This window comes from Uranotaenia lowii, chromosome 2 (assembly GCF_029784155.1).
Source record: "Uranotaenia lowii strain MFRU-FL chromosome 2, ASM2978415v1, whole genome shotgun sequence".
Lineage (NCBI taxonomy): Eukaryota > Metazoa > Arthropoda > Insecta > Diptera > Culicidae > Uranotaenia > Uranotaenia lowii.
Genome location: NC_073692.1, coordinates 422,100,871 through 422,119,852, shown reverse-complemented (window position 1 = coordinate 422,119,852; position 18,982 = coordinate 422,100,871).

The following is an 18,982-nucleotide window of genomic DNA, read 5'->3' as shown; positions in this document are numbered from 1 at the left end:
CGGTAGATTTTTTGTTTGCTCTTCTGAATGCTTCTCTATCTTGTCGCAATATTACATGCAGACATACACCGTCTCCATTTTTATCTATAATTAATTATATCATCAGGATCAACACACTTGGCTTCACTATAGTGAGACCATACCGCAGTCCCCAATCTTTTTTTTTTCTCTCTCTGTAGAAAGAAGTAGGTAGGAACGAGAATCTGTTTCATCTTACCGGTACAACGTCTTGTAGTTTCTGGTATAATTTTCATCCTTGCTCAAGACATCCTTCCAAGCGGCGTGCCGATTTTTCTTTTCGGTTTCTTTCGGTTGGACGATTTGCCGCCACGCTGCTTAGGGACTCTGTGGAAACCTCTCGATACTGGCTCATGTAGATACGTATTGTAGGAGTAACTTACCCCCTAGAGGCTGTCTGCTCTTACTTACAACAGGACGCGACGCGACGAACCCTCTTCTCGCCATGGGGAACGAAAAAGGACGAACCAGCAAGCAGCATGCTCTTTAATTAATTAAATTAAATATACTCGAACAAATCCTTCCTCCCAGCAACAGCATCAGTAAGGAACAACCGTCTGATCTTTTGCTTCCTTGCGGAATCGGAAGCACAGCCGAACATGATAGAAATCTTTAGCAAAGATATGGTTCCTTTTTAATTTTTTTCGCTACTAATTTGGCTGCTCAAGGAGACGCACAAAATCTGACTATTTAGTGGTTGATTAAAAACACTCTTGTTTCAATTCAAATAAAAAGGATGAAAGCGTTTCTGAAAGTGAAAAATTTGAAGAAATTTTCTAATTCATCGGTGAAATAAGTTGACAACCTTTGACAGTTCATCAGATAAATTAGAAAAAATTTTTAACTATTATTGATGTTTAAAGCTGATGAACAAATCCACCTTAAATTGACTTATAAAAAAAAAAATGAGAATTTTACTGGTTTCAGCATATCCCCCATTTTTTGTCATTTTTGTCATTTTTGTAAATTTTGTAAATTTTGAATTTTTTGTAATTTTTGTCATTTTTGTAATTTTTGAAAATTTTGTAATTTTTGTCATTTTTGTAATTTGCGTAATTTTTGTAATTTTTGTAATTTTTGTAATTTTTGTTATTTTTGTAATTTTTGTAATTTTTGTAATTTTTGTAATTTTTGGTAATTTTTGTAATTTTTGTAATTTTTGTAATTTTTGTAATTTTTGTAATTTTTGTAATTTTTGTTAATTTTTGTAATTTTTGTAATTTTTGTAATTTTTGTAATTTTTGTAATTTTTGTAATTTTTGTAATTTTTGTAATTTTTGTAATTTTTGTAATTTTTGTAATTTTTGTAATTTTTGTAATTTTTGTAATTTTTGTAATTTTTGTAATTTTTGTAATTTTTGTAATTTTTGTAATTTTTGTAATTTTTGTAATTTTTGTAATTTTTGTAATTTTTGTAATTTTTGTAATTTTTGTAATTTTTGTAATTTTTGTAATTTTTGTAATTTTTGTAATTTTTGTAATTTTTGTAAGTTTTGTAATTTTTATAATTTTTGTAATTTTTGTAATTTTTGTAATTTTTGTAATTTTTGTAATTTTTGTAATTTTTTATAATTTTTTTAATTTTTGTAATTTTTGAAATTTTTGAAATTTTTGTAATTTTTGTAATTTTTGTCATTTTTGTAATTTTTGTAATTTTTGTAATTTTTGTAATTTTTGTAATTTTTGTAATTTTTGTTATTTTTGTAATTTTTATAATTTTTGTAATTTTTGTCATTTTTGTAATTTTTGTAATTTTTGTAATTTTTGTAATTTTTGTAATTTTTGTAATTTTTGTAATTTTTGTAATTTTTGTAATTTTTGTAATTTTTGTAATTTTTGTAATTTTTGTAATTTTTGTAATTTTTGTAATTTTTGTAATTTTTGTAATTTTTGTAATTTTTGTAATTTTTGTAATTTTTGTAATTTTTGTAATTTTTGTAATTTTTGTAATTTTTGTAATTTTTGTAATTTTTGTAATTTTTGTAATTTTTGTAATTTTTGTAATTTTTGTAATTTTTGTAATTTTTGTAATTTTTGTAATTTTTGTAATTTTTGTAATTTTTGTAATTTTTGTAATTTTTGTCATTTTTGTAATTTTTGTAATTTTTGTAATTTTTGTAACTTTTGTAATTTTTGTAATTTTTGTAATTTTTGTAATTTTTGTAATTTTTGTAAATTTTGTAATTTTTGGAAATTTTATGATTTTTGTTTTTTTTTGTAATTTTTGTAATTTTATTAATTTTTGTTGATTTTGTCATTTTTGTCATTTTTGTCATTTTTGTCATTTTTGTCATTTTTGTCATTTTTGTCATTTTTGTCATTTTTGTCATTTTTGTCATTTTTGTCATTTTTGTCATTTTTGTCATTTTTGTCATTTTTGTCATTTTTGTCATTTTTGTCATTTTAGTCATTTTTGTCATTTTTGTCATTTTTGTCATTTTTGTCATTTTTGTCATTTTTGTCATTTTAGTCATTTTTGTCATTTTTGTCATTTTTGTCATTTTTGTCATTTTTGTCATTTTTGTCATTTTTGTCATTTTTGTCATTTTTGTCATTTTTGTCATTTTTGTCATTTTTGTCATTTTTGTCATTTTTGTCATTTTTGTCATTTTTGTCATTTTTGTCATTTTTGTCATTTTTGTCATTTTTGTCATTTTTGTCATTTTTGTCATTTTTGTCATTTTTGTCATTTTTGTCATTTTTGTCATTTTTGTCATTTTTGTCATTTTTGTCATTTTTGTCATTTTTGTCATTTTTGTCATTTTTGTCATTTTTGTCATTTTTGTCATTTTTGTCATTTTTGTCATTTTTGTCATTTTTGTCATTTTTGTCATTTTTGTCATTTTTGTCATTTTTGTCATTTTTGTCATTTTTGTCATTTTTGTCATTTTTGTCATTTTTGTCATTTTTGTCATTTTTGTCATTTTTGTCATTTTTGTCATTTTTGTCATTTTTGTCATTTTTGTCATTTTTGTCATTTTTGTCATTTTTGTCATTTTTGTCATTTTTGTCATTTTTGTCATTTTTGTCATTTTTGTCATTTTTGTCATTTTTGTCATTTTTGTCATTTTTGTCATTTTTGTCATTTTTGTCATTTTTGTCATTTTTGTCATTTTTGTCATTTTTGTCATTTTTGTCATTTTTGTCATTTTTGTCATTTTTGTCATTTTTGTCATTTTTGTCATTTTTGTCATTTTTTGTCATTTTTGTCATTTTTGTCATTTTTGTCATTTTTGTCATTTTTTGTCATTTTTGTCATTTTGTCATTTTGTCATTTTTGTCATTTTTGTCATTTTTGTCATTTTTGTCATTTTTGTCATTTTTGTCATTTTTGTCATTTTTGTCATTTTTGTCATTTTTGTCATTTTTGTCATTTTTGTCATTTTTGTCATTTTTGTCATTTTTGTCATTTTGTCATTTTTGTCATTTTTGTCATTTTTGTCATTTTTGTCATTTTTGTCATTTTTTGTCATTTTTGTCATTTTTGTCATTTTTGTCATTTTTGTCATTTTTGTCATTTTTGTCATTTTTGTCATTTTTGTCATTTTTGTCATTTTTGTCATTTTTGTCATTTTTGTCATTTTTGTCATTTTTGTCATTTTTGTCATTTTTGTCATTTTTGTCATTTTTGTCATTTTTGTCATTTTTGTCATTTTTGTCAATTTTTGTCATTTTTGTCATTTTTGTCATTTTTGTCATTTTTGTCATTTTTGTCATTTTTGTCATTTTTGTCATTTTTGTCATTTTTGTCATTTTTGTCATTTTTGTCATTTTTGTCATTTTTGTCATTTTTGTCATTTTTGTCATTTTTGTCATTTTTGTCATTTTTGTCATTTTTGTCATTTTTGTCATTTTTGTCATTTTTGTCATTTTTGTCATTTTTGTCATTTTTGTCATTTTGTCATTTTTGTCATTTTTTGTCATTTTTGTCATTTTTGTCATTTTTGTCATTTTTGTCATTTTTGTCATTTTTGTCCAATTTTGTCATTTTTGTCATTTTTGTCATTTTTGTCATTTTTGTCATTTTTGTCATTTTTGTCATTTTTGTCATTTTTGTCATTTTGTCATTTTTGTCATTTTTGTCATTTTTGTCATTTTTGTCATTTTTGTCATTTTTTGTCATTTTTTCATTTTTGTCATTTTTGTCATTTTTGTCATTTTTGTCATTTTTTGTCATTTTTTGTCATTTTTGTCATTTTTGTCATTTTTGTCATTTTTGTCATTTTTGTCATTTTTGTCATTTTTGTCATTTTTGTCATTTTTGTCATTTTTGTCATTTTTGTCATTTTTGTCATTTTTGTCATTTTTGTCATTTTTGTCATTTTTGTCATTTTTGTCATTTTTGTCATTTTTGTCATTTTTGTCATTTTTGTCATTTTTGTCATTTTCATTTTGTCATTTTTGTCATTTTTGTCATTTTTGTCATTTTTGTCATTTTTGTCATTTTTTGTCATTTTTGTCATTTTTGTCATTTTTGTCATTTTTGTCATTTTTTGTCATTTTTGTCATTTTTGTCATTTTTGTCATTTTTGTCATTTCTTTTGTCATTTTTGTCATTTTTTGTCATTTTTGTCATTTTTGTCATTTTTGTCATTTTTGTCATTTTTGTCATTTTTTGTCATTTTTGTCCATTTTTGTCATTTTTGTCATTTTTGTCATTTTTGTCATTTTTGTCATTTTTGTCATTTTTGTCATTTTTGTCATTTTTGTCATTTTCATGTTCATTTTTGTCCATTTTTGTCATTTTTGTCATTTTTGTCATTTTTGTCATTTTTGTCATTTTGTCATTTTGTCATTTTTGTCATTTTGTCATTTTGTCATTTTTGTCATTTTTGTCATTTTTGTCATTTTTGTCATTTTTGTCATTTTTGTCATTTTTGTCATTTTTGTCATTTTTTGTCATTTTTGTCATTTTTGTCATTTTTGTCATTTTTGTCATTTTGTCATTTTTGTCATTTTTTGTCATTTTTGTCATTTTTGTCATTTTTGTCATTTTTGTCATTTTTGTCATTTTTGTCATTTTTGTCATTTTTGTCATTTTTGTCATTTTTGTCATTTTTGTCATTTTTGTCATTTTTGTCATTTTTGTCATTTTTGTCATTTTTGTCATTTTTGTCATTTTTGTCATTTTTTTGTCATTTTTGTAATTTTTTGTCATTTTTTGTCATTTTTGTCCATTTTGTCATTTTGTCATTTTTGTCATTTTTGTCATTTTTGTCATTTTTGTCATTTTTGTCATTTTTGTCATTTTTGTCATTTTTGTCATTTTTGTCATCTTTGTCATTTTTGTCATTTTTGTCATTTTTGTCATTTTGTCATTTTTGTCATTTTTGTCATTTTTGTCATCTTGTCATTTTTGTCATTTTTGTCATTTTTGTCATTTTTGTCATTTTTGTCATTTTTGTCATTTTTGTCATTTTGTGTCATTTTTGTCATTTTTGTCATTTTGTCATTTTTGTCATTTTTGTCATTTTTGTCATTTTGTCATTTTTGTCATTTTGTCATTTTTGTCATTTTTGTCATTTTTGTCATTTTTGTCATTTTTGTCATTTTTGTCATTTTGTCATTTTTGTCATTTTTGTCATTTTTGTCATTTTTGTCATTTTTTGTCATTTTTGTCATTTTTGTCATTTTTGTCATTTTTGTCATTTTTGTCATTTTTGTCATTTTTGTCATTTTTGTCATTTTTGTCATTTTTGTCATTTTGTCATTTTTGTCATTTTTGTCATTTTTGTCATTTTTGTCATTTTTGTCATTTTTGTCATTTTTGTCATTTTGTCATTTTGTCATTTTTGTCTTTTTGTCATTTTTGTCATTTTTGTCATTTTTGTCATTTTTGGTCATTTTTGTCATTTTTGTCATTTTTGTCATTTTGTCATTTTGTCATTTTTGTCATTTTTGTCATTTTTGTCATTTTGTCATTTTTGTCATTTTTGTCATTTTTGTCATTTTTGTCATTTTTGTCATTTTGTCATTTTTGTCATTTTTGGTCATTTTTGTCATTTTGTCATTTTTGTCATTTTTGTCATTTTTTGTCATTTTTGTCATTTTTGTCATTTTTGTCATTTTTGTCATTTTTGTCATTTTTGTCATTTTTGTCATTTTTGTCATTTTTGTCATTTTTGTCATTTTTGTCATTTTTGTCATTTTTGTCATTTTTGTCATTTTGTCATTTTTGTCATTTTTGGTCATTTTTGTCATTTTTTGTCATTTTTGTCATTTTTGTCATTTTTGTCATTTTTGTCATTTTTGTCATTTTTGTCATTTTTGTCATTTTTTTCATTTTTGTCATTTTGTCATTTTTGTCATTTTTGTCATTTTTGTCATTTTTGTCATTTTTGTCATTTTTGTCATTTTTGTCATTTTTGTCATTTTTGTCATTTTTGTCATTTTTGTCATTTTTGTCATTTTTGTCATTTTGTCATTTTTGTCATTTTTGTCATTTTTGTCATTTTTGTCATTTTTGTCATTTTTGTCATTTTTGTCATTTTTGTCATTTTTGTCATTTTTGTCATTTTTGTCATTTTTGTCATTTGTCATTTTTGTCATTTTTGTCATTTTTGTCATTTTTGTCATTTTTGTCATTTTTGTCATTTTGTCATTTTTGTCATTTTTGTCATTTTTGTCATTTTTGTCATTTTTGTCATTTTTGTCATTTTTGTCATTTTTGTCATTTTTGTCATTTTTGTCATTTTTGTCATTTTTGTCATTTTTTGTCATTTTTGTCATTTTTGTCATTTTTGTCATTTTTGTCATTTTTGCCATTTTTGTCATTTTTGTCATTTTTGTCATTTTTGTCATTTTTGTCATTTTTGTCATTTTTTGTCATTTTTGTCATTTTTGTCATTTTTGTCATTTTTGTCATTTTTGTCATTTTTTGTCATTTTTGTCATTTTTGTCATTTTTGTCATTTTTGTCATTTTTGTCATTTTTGTCATTTTTGTCATTTTTGTCATTTTTGTCATTTTTGTCATTTTTGTCATTTTTGTCATTTTTATCTATTTTTGTCATTTTTGTCATTTTTGTCATTTTTGTCATTTTTGTCATTTTTGTCATTTTTGTCATTTTTGTCATTTTGGTCATTTTTGTCATTTTTGTCATTTTTGTCATTTTTGTCATTTTGTCATGTTTGTCATTTTTGTCATTTTGTCATTTTTGTCATTTTTGTCATTTTTGTCATTTTTGTCATTTTTTGTCATTTTTGTCATTTTTGTCATTTTTGTCATTTTTGTCATTTTTGTCATTTTTGTCATTTTTGTCATTTTTGTCATTTTTGTCATTTTTGTCATTTTTTGTCATTTTTGTCATTTTTTGTCATTTTTGTCATTTTTGTCATTTTTTTTCATTTTGTCATTTTTGTCATTTTTGTCATTTTTGTCATTTTTTGTCATTTTTTGTCATTTTTGTCATTTTTGTCATTTTGTCATTTTTGTCATTTTTGTCATTTTTGTCATTTTTGTCATTTTTGTCATTTTGTCATTTTTGTCATTTTTGTCATTTTTGTCATTTTTGTCATTTTTGTCATTTTTGTCATTTTTGTCATTTTTGTCATTTTATGTCATTTTTGTCATTTTTGTCATTTTTGTCATTTTTGTCATTTTGTCATTTTTGTCATTTTTGTCATTTTTGTCATTTTTGTCATTTTTGTCATTTTTGTCATTTTTGTCATTTTTGTCATTTTTGTCATTTTTGTCATTTTTGTCATTTTTGTCATTTTTGTCATTTTTGTCATTTTTGTCATTTTTGTCATTTTTTGTCATTTTTGTCATTTTTGTCATTTTTGTCATTTTTGTCATTTTTGTCATTTTTGTCATTTTTGTCATTTTTTGTCATTTTTGTCATTTTTGTCATTTTTTGTCATTTTTGTCATTTTTGTCATTTTTGTCATTTTTGTCATTTTTGTCATTTTGTCATTTTTGTCATTTTTGTCATTTTTGTCATTTTTTGTCATTTTTGTCATTTTTGTCATTTTTTGTCATTTTTGTCATTTTTGTCATTTTTGTCATTTTTGTCATTTTTGTCATTTTTGTCATTTTTTTCATTTTTGTCATTTTTGTCATTTTTTGTCATTTTTGTCATTTTTGTCATTTTTTGTCATTTTTGTCATTTTTGTCATTTTTGTCATTTTTGTCATTTTTGTCATTTTTGTCATTTTTGTCATTTTTGTCATTTTTGTCATTTTTGTCATTTTTGTCATTTTTGTCATTTTTGTCATTTTTGTCATTTTTGTCCTTTTTGTCATCTTTGTCATTTTTGTCATTTTTGTCATTTTTGTCATTTTTGTCATTTTTGTCATTTTTGTCATTTTTTGTCATTTTTGTCATTTTTGTCATTTTTGTCATTTTTGTCATTTTTGTCATTTTTGTCATTTTTGTCATTTTTGTCATTTTTGTCATTTTTGTCATTTTTGTCATTTTTGTCATTTTTGTCATTTTTGTCATTTTTGTCATTTTTGTCATTTTTGTCATTTTTGTCATTTTTGTCATTTTTGTCATTTTTGTCATTTTTGTCATTTTTGTCATTTTTGTCATTTTTTTGTTATTTTTGTCATTTTTGTCCTTTTTGTCATTTTTTGTCATTTTTGTCATTTTTGTCATTTTTGTCATTTTTGTCATTTTTGTCATTTTTTGTCATTTTTGTCATTTTTGTCATTTTTGTCATTTTTGTCATTTTTGTCATTTTTGTCATTTTTGTCATTTTTGTCATTTTTGTCATTTTTGTCATTTTTGTCATTTTTTGTCATTTTTGTCATTTTTGTCATTTTTGTCATTTTTGTCATTTTTGTCATTTTTGTCATTTTTGTCATTTTTTGTCATTTTTGTCATTTTTGTCATTTTTGTCATTTTTGTCATTTTTGTCATTTTTGTCATTTTTGTCATTTTTGTCATTTTTGTCATTTTTGTCATTTTTGTCATTTTTGTCATTTTTTGTCATTTTTGTCATTTTTGTCATTTTTGTCATTTTTGTCATTTTTGTCATTTTGTCATTTTTGTCATTTTTGTCATTTTTGTCATTTTTGTCATTTTTGTCATTTTTGTCATTTTTGTCATTTTTGTCATTTTTGTCATTTTTGTCATTTTTGTCATTTTTGTCATTTTTGTCATTTTTGTCATTTTTGTCATTTTTGTCTTTTTAGTCATTTTTGTCAATTTTGTCATTTTTGTCATTTTTGTCATTTTTGTCATTTTTGTCATTTTTGTCATTTTTGTCATTTTTGTCATTTTTGTCATTTTTGTCATTTTTGTCATTTTTGTCATTTTTGTCATTTTTGTCATTTTTGTCATTTTTGTCATTTTTGTCATTTTTGTCATTTTTGTCATTTTTGTCATTTTTGTCATTTTTGTCATTTTTGTGTCATTTTTGTCATTTTTGTCATTTTTGTCATTTTTGTCATTTTTGTCATTTTTGTCATTTTTGTCATTTTTGTCATTTTTGTCATTTTTGTCATTTTTGTCATTTTTGTCATTTTTGTCATTTTTGTCATTTTTGTCATTTTTGTCATTTTTGTCATTTTTGTCATTTTTGTCATTTTTGTCATTTTTGTCATTTTTGTCATTTTTGTCATTTTTGTCATTTTTGTCATTTTTGTCATTTTTGTCATTTTTGTCATTTTTGTCATTTTTGTCATTTTTGTCATTTTTGTCATTTTTGTCATTTTTGTCATTTTTGTCATTTTTGTCATTTTTGTCATTTTTGTCATTTTTGTCATTTTTGTCATTTTTGTCATTTTTGTCATTTTTGTCATTTTTGTCATTTTTGTCATTTTTGTCATTTTTGTCATTTTTGTCATTTTTGTCATTTTTGTCATTTTTGTCATTTTTGTCATTTTTGTCATTTTTGTCATTTCTGTCATTTTTGTCATTTTTGTCATTTTTGTCATTTTTGTCATTTTTGTCATTTTTGCCATTTTTGTCATTTTTGTCATTTTTGTCATTTTTGTCATTTTTGTCATTTTTGTCATTTTTGTCATTTTTGTCATTTTTGTCATTTTTGTCATTTTTGTCATTTTTGTCATTTTTGTCATTTTTGTCATTTTTGTCATTTTTGTCATTTTTGTCATTTTTGTCATTTTTGTCATTTTTGTCATTTTTGTCATTTTTGTCATTTTTGTCATTTTTGTCATTTTTGTCGTTCTTGTCATTTTTGTCGTTCTTGTCATTTTTGTCATTTTTGTCATTTTTGTCATTTTTGTCATTTTTGTCATTTTTGTCATTTTTGTCATTTTTGTCATTTTTGTCATTTTTGTCATTTTTGTCATTTTTGTCATTTTTGTCATTTTTGTCATTTTTGTCATTTTTGTCATTTTTGTCATTTTTGTCATTTTTGTCATTTTTGTCATTTTTGTCATTTTTGTCATTTTTGTCATTTTTGTCATTTTTGTCATTTTTGTCATTTTTGTCATTTTTGTCATTTTTGTCATTTTTGTCATTTTTGTCATTTTTGTCATTTTTGTCATTTTTGTCATTTTTGTCATTTTTGTCATTTTTGTCATTTTTGTCATTTTTATCATTTTTGTCATTTTTGTCATTTTTGTCATTTTTGTCATTTTTGTCATTTTTGTCATTTTTGTCATTTTTGTCATTTTTGTCATTTTTGTCATTTTTGTCATTTTTGTCATTTTTGTCATTTTTGTCATTTTTGTCATTTTTGTCATTTTGGTCATTTTTGTCATTTTTGTCATGTTTTTCATTTGATTGGAAGTTTACAACTTACGCTTAAAAAGATTAAAAAAGCATTTCTATAGTTATTATTTTAAATTTGATAAATTTCTCCCAGTTTTTAATTTATTTAAAGTTTTATGTTACAATAGTTTAACGATTTGGGCCAAATTCATGAATTTTATTTTGTTGCATTAGGGTATGGATCTGAGCCCTGGTGAAAATTGCTTCAAATTTTCGAAACGCTAACACAGATTTATCGACAGGCGTCAAAAATGTTCTCGCTTTCAAAACAACTTATCAATAAATTGAGCTAGAAGGAAGCCGAACGCTATCACTGTTCCATTACCGAATGCCGTAAGCTTGATATCTTTTCAGTAGATTTAAATATAAAATTGTCATTCTTAGGAAGAATCGTCGCTCGAAGGTTTTATCTCCAGCCGAGTAAGCAGAAGCAGAAACGATGCCTTTCTATTCTTGATTATCTGCGAAATTGCCTCTCGGTTTTATGATCTTTTGGACTTTCGAAATCGATTTCAGCTGCTGTTTTAGAGAGAATAAAGGGAGCGAAAATCATGACTTCATTTCGTCCAAATGCGGATCCTTATAGAGACATCAATCCAACGACACTGCAAATAAAAACCCATGTTCGTGAGAATAGAAAACAATTTGACAACGATTGGCATTCTTTTCATGAGTGGTCGTTTTCCCTTTTTCTTTTTTTCTGCTGGACGGTTTTACATCTTGATATTTTCTCGGTTAGCACCATGGGGATGTTTATTGAAAAGTCATGCTTTATTTTGGCCTTCAGACAAAGGAATTTCAATTGATTCCAAATTATTTTTCATTCACATGCCAAAGTGGCTTTCTTTTTTTCTAGATACATTTTTCACAAAACAAACCATTTTACCAGAAACAAGTCAAAAGAATCCTTCCCTTAGGGTCCATGAGTTGAACAAAAACGAAAACTGCCAAGTCATGCAAATGAGGTTTTTCAGTAACCATATTCGGACAATCCTGGCTTCGCATCGAACAATTGTTATTTTTTACTCTCCAATACACACCATCTTTGATTGTTGTCAAACAACAACACTCGGCTTATGCTCAAACCAAAACGAGATGCCGAGAAACGAGATTAGTGATTTGCGTGCGGTGGGAAATTGAAATGTTGTCTGTTTCTTAACTGTTTTTTTCTCATTTATTTCCTTCCAGTTGTTGTGCCTTTCTTTTGTTTTGAAAGAGAACGAAAATCCTCAAAGGATGCCGACGCATCCGAAATCCAGAAGCCGGCTTAGCGAAATTAGACAATGGAGTTATGATATGCTAAACTTCATTCGCAACTGCCAGAGGGTTAAGAGCGAATTTGGTTTTGGCGTTTATGGCAATTGATTGAGAACAATCCAATCAGTAAGAACTTGTTAGTATAACGAGGTGTTTTGTCGGCCATCTGTAGTTGTGGTTTTCTTGAGTTAAATTTAATAACAAGTTCTTTCAAAATAATCCAACTGCTATCAAGTAGCGGAAAAAATACACCACGACCACTTATATAGCCGGACTCCAATTTAACGCATTTCTCATGACAGCTTTTTATCGATATTTATTAACAATGTGCATTTGTTTATAGGCGGAAAACATAAACTTTGATTTTTTTCTCGAATTTATGCCTGAAGAGTACGCCAATATTACATGTTTTTCGCATTATTGTGAGGCTAGTTTCTATAAATTTTAACATTGGTTTTTCTTAATTTGAAGAAAACGAATTGAAGCGTGGTGTAAACGGGGACTGAGATAAAGAGAGAAGCAGTTGTGGAATTTCGATTACTATTATAACAAATGCAAAGAATTCTCTCTCCCATTTGCAATCCATCGGGTGTTAAACGTTCAAATGAGTTCGGATGGTTTAAAGTTCCCTTAAAAATCCAGTGAGGTTTGTTTTTTCTCCTAACTGGTTATTGTGGAACGTATGGAACAACTTTTTTAAACACTTTCGGTAATTTTCATTATAACAATTGTTCAATTGAAAAATCAGGCCAATTATCATCAACTCAGTAAATTTTAACTTAAATTAACGACCGATTAGGATTTATGAAAGAATCTACACAAGAGAAGAATTCTGTTGTAAAGTTTTCTTAGATCTCCCATGATATAATACAGATTGATGATTGCCTACATTAATAGGGACACCTACATATGATAAATTGCCTTAAAAAACTTAGGTTTAGTGATGGTTTAACTCATAAGCTAGTTTTTACCTTGATTCATTTATCTTTTTTCAGAATTTCCTCTCTCGTATCGGGGACGGGCCCAAGTGCTTTTTTTTTGTTAAACCTGGAAGAAATCGGATATTTAAGTTAAAAATGAAAACTACTTTGAATTCTTTAAAAGACATAGATCGACCTCGAAATTAACTCCATCATCACGTCAAAAGTTTATTTTTATTTTTTTTTTATTGTATTTGTATTGTATTTGTATTGTATTTGTATTGTATTTGTATTGTATTTGTATTGTATTTGTATTGTATTTGTATTGTATTTGTATTGTATTTGTATTGTATTTGTATTGTATTTGTATTGTATTTGTATTGTATTTGTATTGTATTTGTATTGTATTTGTATTGTATTTGTATTGTATTTGTATTGTATTTGTATTGTATTTGTATTGTATTTGTATTGTATTTGTATTGTATTTGTATTGTATTTGTATTGTATTTGTATTGTATTTGTATTGTATTTGTATTGTATTTGTATTGTATTTGTATTGTATTTGTATTGTATTTGTATTGTATTTGTATTGTATTTGTATTGTATTTGTATTGTATTTGTATTGTATTTGTATTGTATTTGTATTGTATTTGTATTGTATTTGTATTGTATTTGTATTGTATTTGTATTGTATTTGTATTGTATTTGTATTGTATTTGTATTGTATTTGTATTGTATTTGTATTGTATTTGTATTGTATTTGTATTGTATTTGTATTGTATTTGTATTGTATTTGTATTGTATTTGTATTGTATTTGTATTGTATTTGTATTGTATTTGTATTGTATTTGTATTGTATTTGTATTGTGATTTCCTGTGATTTGCCCCCCTATTGTGCGGCTTTCACACTACATATTTCAGTGATTAACAGCATTTTAAAATTCAGCAGAAGCCGCCATATTGGATTTCAGTATGCCATCAAATTGCTCAATTAGACTTCAACTCGTTAAGCGCTTTCACTCAATACTCATAGTGTGGAACTATTATGCAGTTTTCAGTCATTTACAGCATTTTAAAGTTTAGCGTTAGCCACCATATTGAATTTCAAGATGGCGCCAGACAACGAAATTCGACTTCAAGTTAGGGTTAAATGCTTTATGAAAACTTTGGAGACCCAAAATTTCATAGCATTATGATTTTATCGAAGATTATAAAATTGGTCATGATGACGTTTCAAGAACAGGGCCAAATAGCTAGTTTTTAGCTTTATTGGAGTTCTGGGGATGTATTAGGATATATTGACAGTTCTACACGAACACCACCTTAGCAGGAGGCCTCAGCCCTAACCTCAAACTATGGGAGAAGAGAATCGATTTTTGAGAAGGGCGCACGATAGACGCGATTTTCCGGTACTAATATCGACAAATTCACCCTGTCGAAAAGCGATACACAGATGTTCGTGTTTGGATTTTTTGGGTGTTCAGGGGTGCCAAGTGCATTGATATTTGTAAAATGAGCAAGCAGTACATGAAAGTATATTTCAGATGTTTTGAATTCACCTAGCATCACGCCAGCAAATCAAAATTTGAGGTTATGGATGAGGCCAATTTTTCGCCAATACTATCGCCCGTATATACCCTGGTAGAATGCGCTTTAGCCAAAGGTTTCCAGATTGCTCAGTTTTGTCCAGGTTTGCCCAGATATTTAATTCAAAATTTAGTAATAGGTACAAAAGTATGGAATGCTTAAATTGTAAAAATTATCGTTTTCACTTTAAGTTTTTTTTTTATTATTACTACTGAAACGATATCAAATAAGCGATTTCTATTTGCTTGGCGCTTGTTTCGACATGTTTTGTCCTAGATTTCACTGGAATGAATTTTATTTGATGATAAACACTCTGGAAGCAGTGACAAATTGTCACTTGTTACTGACAAGTCGTCTGATGACCTTTTGGTAACATTGGTAGCATTGATAGAGATAGAAGAAATAGAGAGCAAATGGAATAATTGCTGTTTTTTTTTAATACTAGACAGACCATTCGTATCGAACTGTTGTAAAGATCAATATTCGGTATTCGGCCGTTGGCCGTTAACCTCTAATTAGGACATTTCTAGTGAATTTTAATTTCTGAGGTGGGTTGCAAATGCACTTTTCTCATAATTTCACGCTAATTTATTATGCGGTTTGAATTTGAGCATCACATGGCTCGCAATCTGATAACCGCAGCCAGAAGAAGAATATCTTTGAAAATAGTTGGTAACTGCTTCTATTGCATTGCACAGACAGAACGTGTTACTCGAGAAACAATACCAGAATTTGGCGACCACTAATGAGCACCAACCCAGGGAACGAACTCCTGTAATGCAGAAGGGCTCCTTGCACTCTGTATTCTGATCCTCCTTCTTGAAATTTTTGCTCGCTAGATTACCATCGCAATGGGTAGTACATGTGGCCGTCCTAATTTATGAACTGGTACACTCAATTTTCTCCGGTTACACAGGTTCAAACCAGGAACAGTTGGTTGATGGAACCTTTTGTAAGGTTTTAAGGCTGAATCATTTTTTATTTCAAAATATTGGTGGTTAAAAACAAATGTAAAAATCTTGAATCTTTTTTTTTGTTAACTTACCCAAATGCTCAAAAATGATGCTTTCTTCCACTGTGAGATATATTTTTTTATTTTTCTCAAAAGTGCATCTTTCATGCTGTTCGCGGCTGCATCTTTACGCCCGGTGAATCCACCGCAGCAGGACTCTGGAACGTTGCTCTCTCTCGCTCTAGAAAGAATATTATTTTTCCTACATGATTCGTATCGCTCGTGGCGCCCTGGAAAGATCTAAGCGCGGGAAATTTGATACCAAGAAACATAACATATACCTAGCATCTTCTCTCTACCTCCACCTAACTAGAACCCTTCCAACTTCTCAATGTCTAATGCACTCCGGTGTGTATCATCGGTGAAGATGTGGCGCGCGGCACTAATAAAGAAGTGAGAAATCGCCCTTCCCTCGAGTGGTTTCAAGTGGCGCGGAAAAATTAAAGGATAAAACACTGCTGGAACTGCTAGCAGCTAGAGGAGCTCATGAAGAGAAATTAATATTCCAACCGTGCGTTGACAATTGAACTTGGTAAACAACAATTTTCCTCCTTTTAATTGGAAACTTTTCCATCATGGAGAAACTCTTTACTTTTTCGGTCGAAAGAGAAACTTTCAGGGAAGCAGCTGCAAGGAATTTCGGTTTCTGGGTCAAGGTAAATTTAGGATGCAACCCATAAATAACTTGTCGGTAAGATAACAGAGGGAGTTCTTACAGCACTTAGTGGCTTATTATCTGTTGCAGCAGAAGAGGGGTGAAAAGTTAGTTCTGGTGATTGGAGTTTTTAAGCTAGAACTTAGACGAAACTTTGTAGTTTCACATGTTCTATAGGATTTAACCTAGTGTTGAGCTCCAGACAAACTGTCACTAATAAGAGTTAAATTTTTTTTGGAGGAAGGTTTTTATTTTTATGTAAAGAAAATTGGAAGTCAAGCTGTGCAAAATGCTGATAACAGCTGATTAGCAGCTTGTTTTTAAGAAAACTGCCTTTTAACTGAAGCACAATAGGGAAAAAGTGTATTAACAGGGTAGAAATTCAATATTTTCCATCCTAAATGAACCAAATCTATGAAAATATACATTCCTTCCGTGAAAATGTCCAAAAAAAATGATTGGACATAGGTTCTGACGCCGCACGAGCCTACGAACGCAGATATGTGTAGTCCCTTTTTAACACCTAATTCCCCTCCATTTTGTAAACAATTCAGAAATCCACTTATTTAAACTAAAAAATTTTGAACAAAACAAGACCTATCTTGTGTTATTTTTTTCTGAAGAAGATTGTTTGAGCCACCGCATGCTTTAGAAAATGCAGTTTAGGCTAATTTTACCCTCGATTCTCCTATATGTTTTTTTTAATAAATATTGAAAATATTTAGTTCGGACTAAAAATTTAAAACTAAATGAGACTTATTTTGTTTGTTTTTTTTTTAAGGAATTGAATGAAGGCTGTCTGAGCTACCTCACGCATCGGAAAATTGAGTTATGGTTATTTTAACGTCAATTCCTCTACATTTTATAAATAGTTCAGAAAAAGCATGTTCAGACTTGACAATTTAAAACCAATTGAGAATTATCCTATGTTGTTTTTCGGAGAAATAAAATGAAAGCTATATTTGAGCCATCGAAAGTATCGAAAAAAACGGAGTTATGGCTGATTTTACCCTCAATTCTCCTACAGTTTTCAAGTGATCCAGAAAAATGCATGTTAGGAGTTGAACATTTTAGACCAAATGAGACTTATCTTGTGTGGTTTTTTCCAAGATATCACGTTAAGACTACTTGGGCCACTGCACGCATCGCAAACTGGAGTAATTGTCCCAACATTTTTAGAACAATTCCGAAAAAGCTTGTTCGGACTTGAAAATTTTAAACCAAATAAGACTTATCTTATGATGTTTTTTTCTGAGGAATCAAGTGAAGGATATTGAAGGATTTTACCCTTAATTCCCACACATTTTGAAAAAGTCATAAATCTATTTTCCGATGCGTGCAGTTGCTCAAATAAAATTATTCCTCGAAAAAAACAAACACAGTAGATCAGTCTCATTTGGTTTTGAATTTTGAAGTTCAATCATGATTTTTTCTGAATTAATTGAAAATGTAGGGAAAATGAGGGTGAAACCGCTAAAACTACATTTTAGAATGCATGCGGTTGCTCAAAAAGCCTTCATTTCATTATTTAGAAAAAAATCACACATGATAAGTCCTAAAAAGATTTTTTAAACTATATTGAAAATGCTGGGAAATCAAGATACGATGGCCATTACACCAGTTTCCGATGCGTGCGATAACTGAAATAGCCTTCAATTGATTCCACGGGAAAAACCACACATTTGGTTTAAAATTTTCAAGTCCTAACATGCTTTTTGTCTGAATTAATTGAAAAAAATTACAGGATTTAAGGGTAAAAACCGTTATAACTCCATTTTCCGATGCTTGCGGTGGCTCAAATAACCTTCATTCGATTCTTCGAAAAACAAATTCTTAGTAAAACTCTCATTTGGTTCAAAATTTTCAAGTCCAAAGATGCTTTTTCAGAACTGTTTAAAAAATGTAGGAGAATTGAGGGTAAAAAAATCATAACTTTATTTTCCTATGCGTGCGAAAGCTCAAATTCCTCGAAAAAAACACACAAGAGAAATCTTTGTTGGTTCAGAACTCCGAACTTACTTTTTTTCGAAATTTATTGAAAAATAAAGAGAATTTAAATGTTAAATCGGCCATAACTCCATTTTCCGAAGCGTGTGATAGCTAAAGTAGGCTTCATTTGATTTCTCGAAAAAATCACACAAGATTCGTGCATTTTTTATCAAAATTTTTAAGTATAAATAAGTGTTTTTTGGACGGTTTACAAAATGTTGTACCCTAATTCCCTCATTAATTAAGGAGTATAAATGAATTGAAGTGTTGAGTTACTTGATCTCTTTTTTTGATTTTCATCATATCTTTTTGGAAAAAAAATTGCAGATCGCCGTCTTTTACATTTCCTGACAGCGTGTAATTTCAAGTTTATATATATGCTCCAAAAGTTAAATCAATACATGAACCCGTGGATGCACTTAAATCATTTTCGTAGGACTAAAAAATGTGATATTTGGAATGTTACAGAAGACTTGATCCTTTATTAAAGGTGACTTGATACTGTAATCGAGGTGCACTTAGTGTTGGCAAAAATCATGCAAATTCTAAAGATAAATGTTCCATTGACATTTTTGATCAAATTAGTTTCCAATTCACTATTCATAAGTGTCAGTCAAAAAGAATTCTAAAAGTTTGGCTACAATTTTATTCTCATTTTCTAATGTTTTGAGACTTTTTTTAGTCTTTTTTATCAAGAAATTATTGGACAAATATGAGTCATTGCATCGATTAATATACATAATTTCGTGGTTAGCAATCATCAACATATATTCAGAAGAAGAATGTATCTTTTTGAACTCGAGGGATCAAGTGAACTCATAACATATGTACATTTTGGAAAACTTTTTCTTTAAAAAATTGA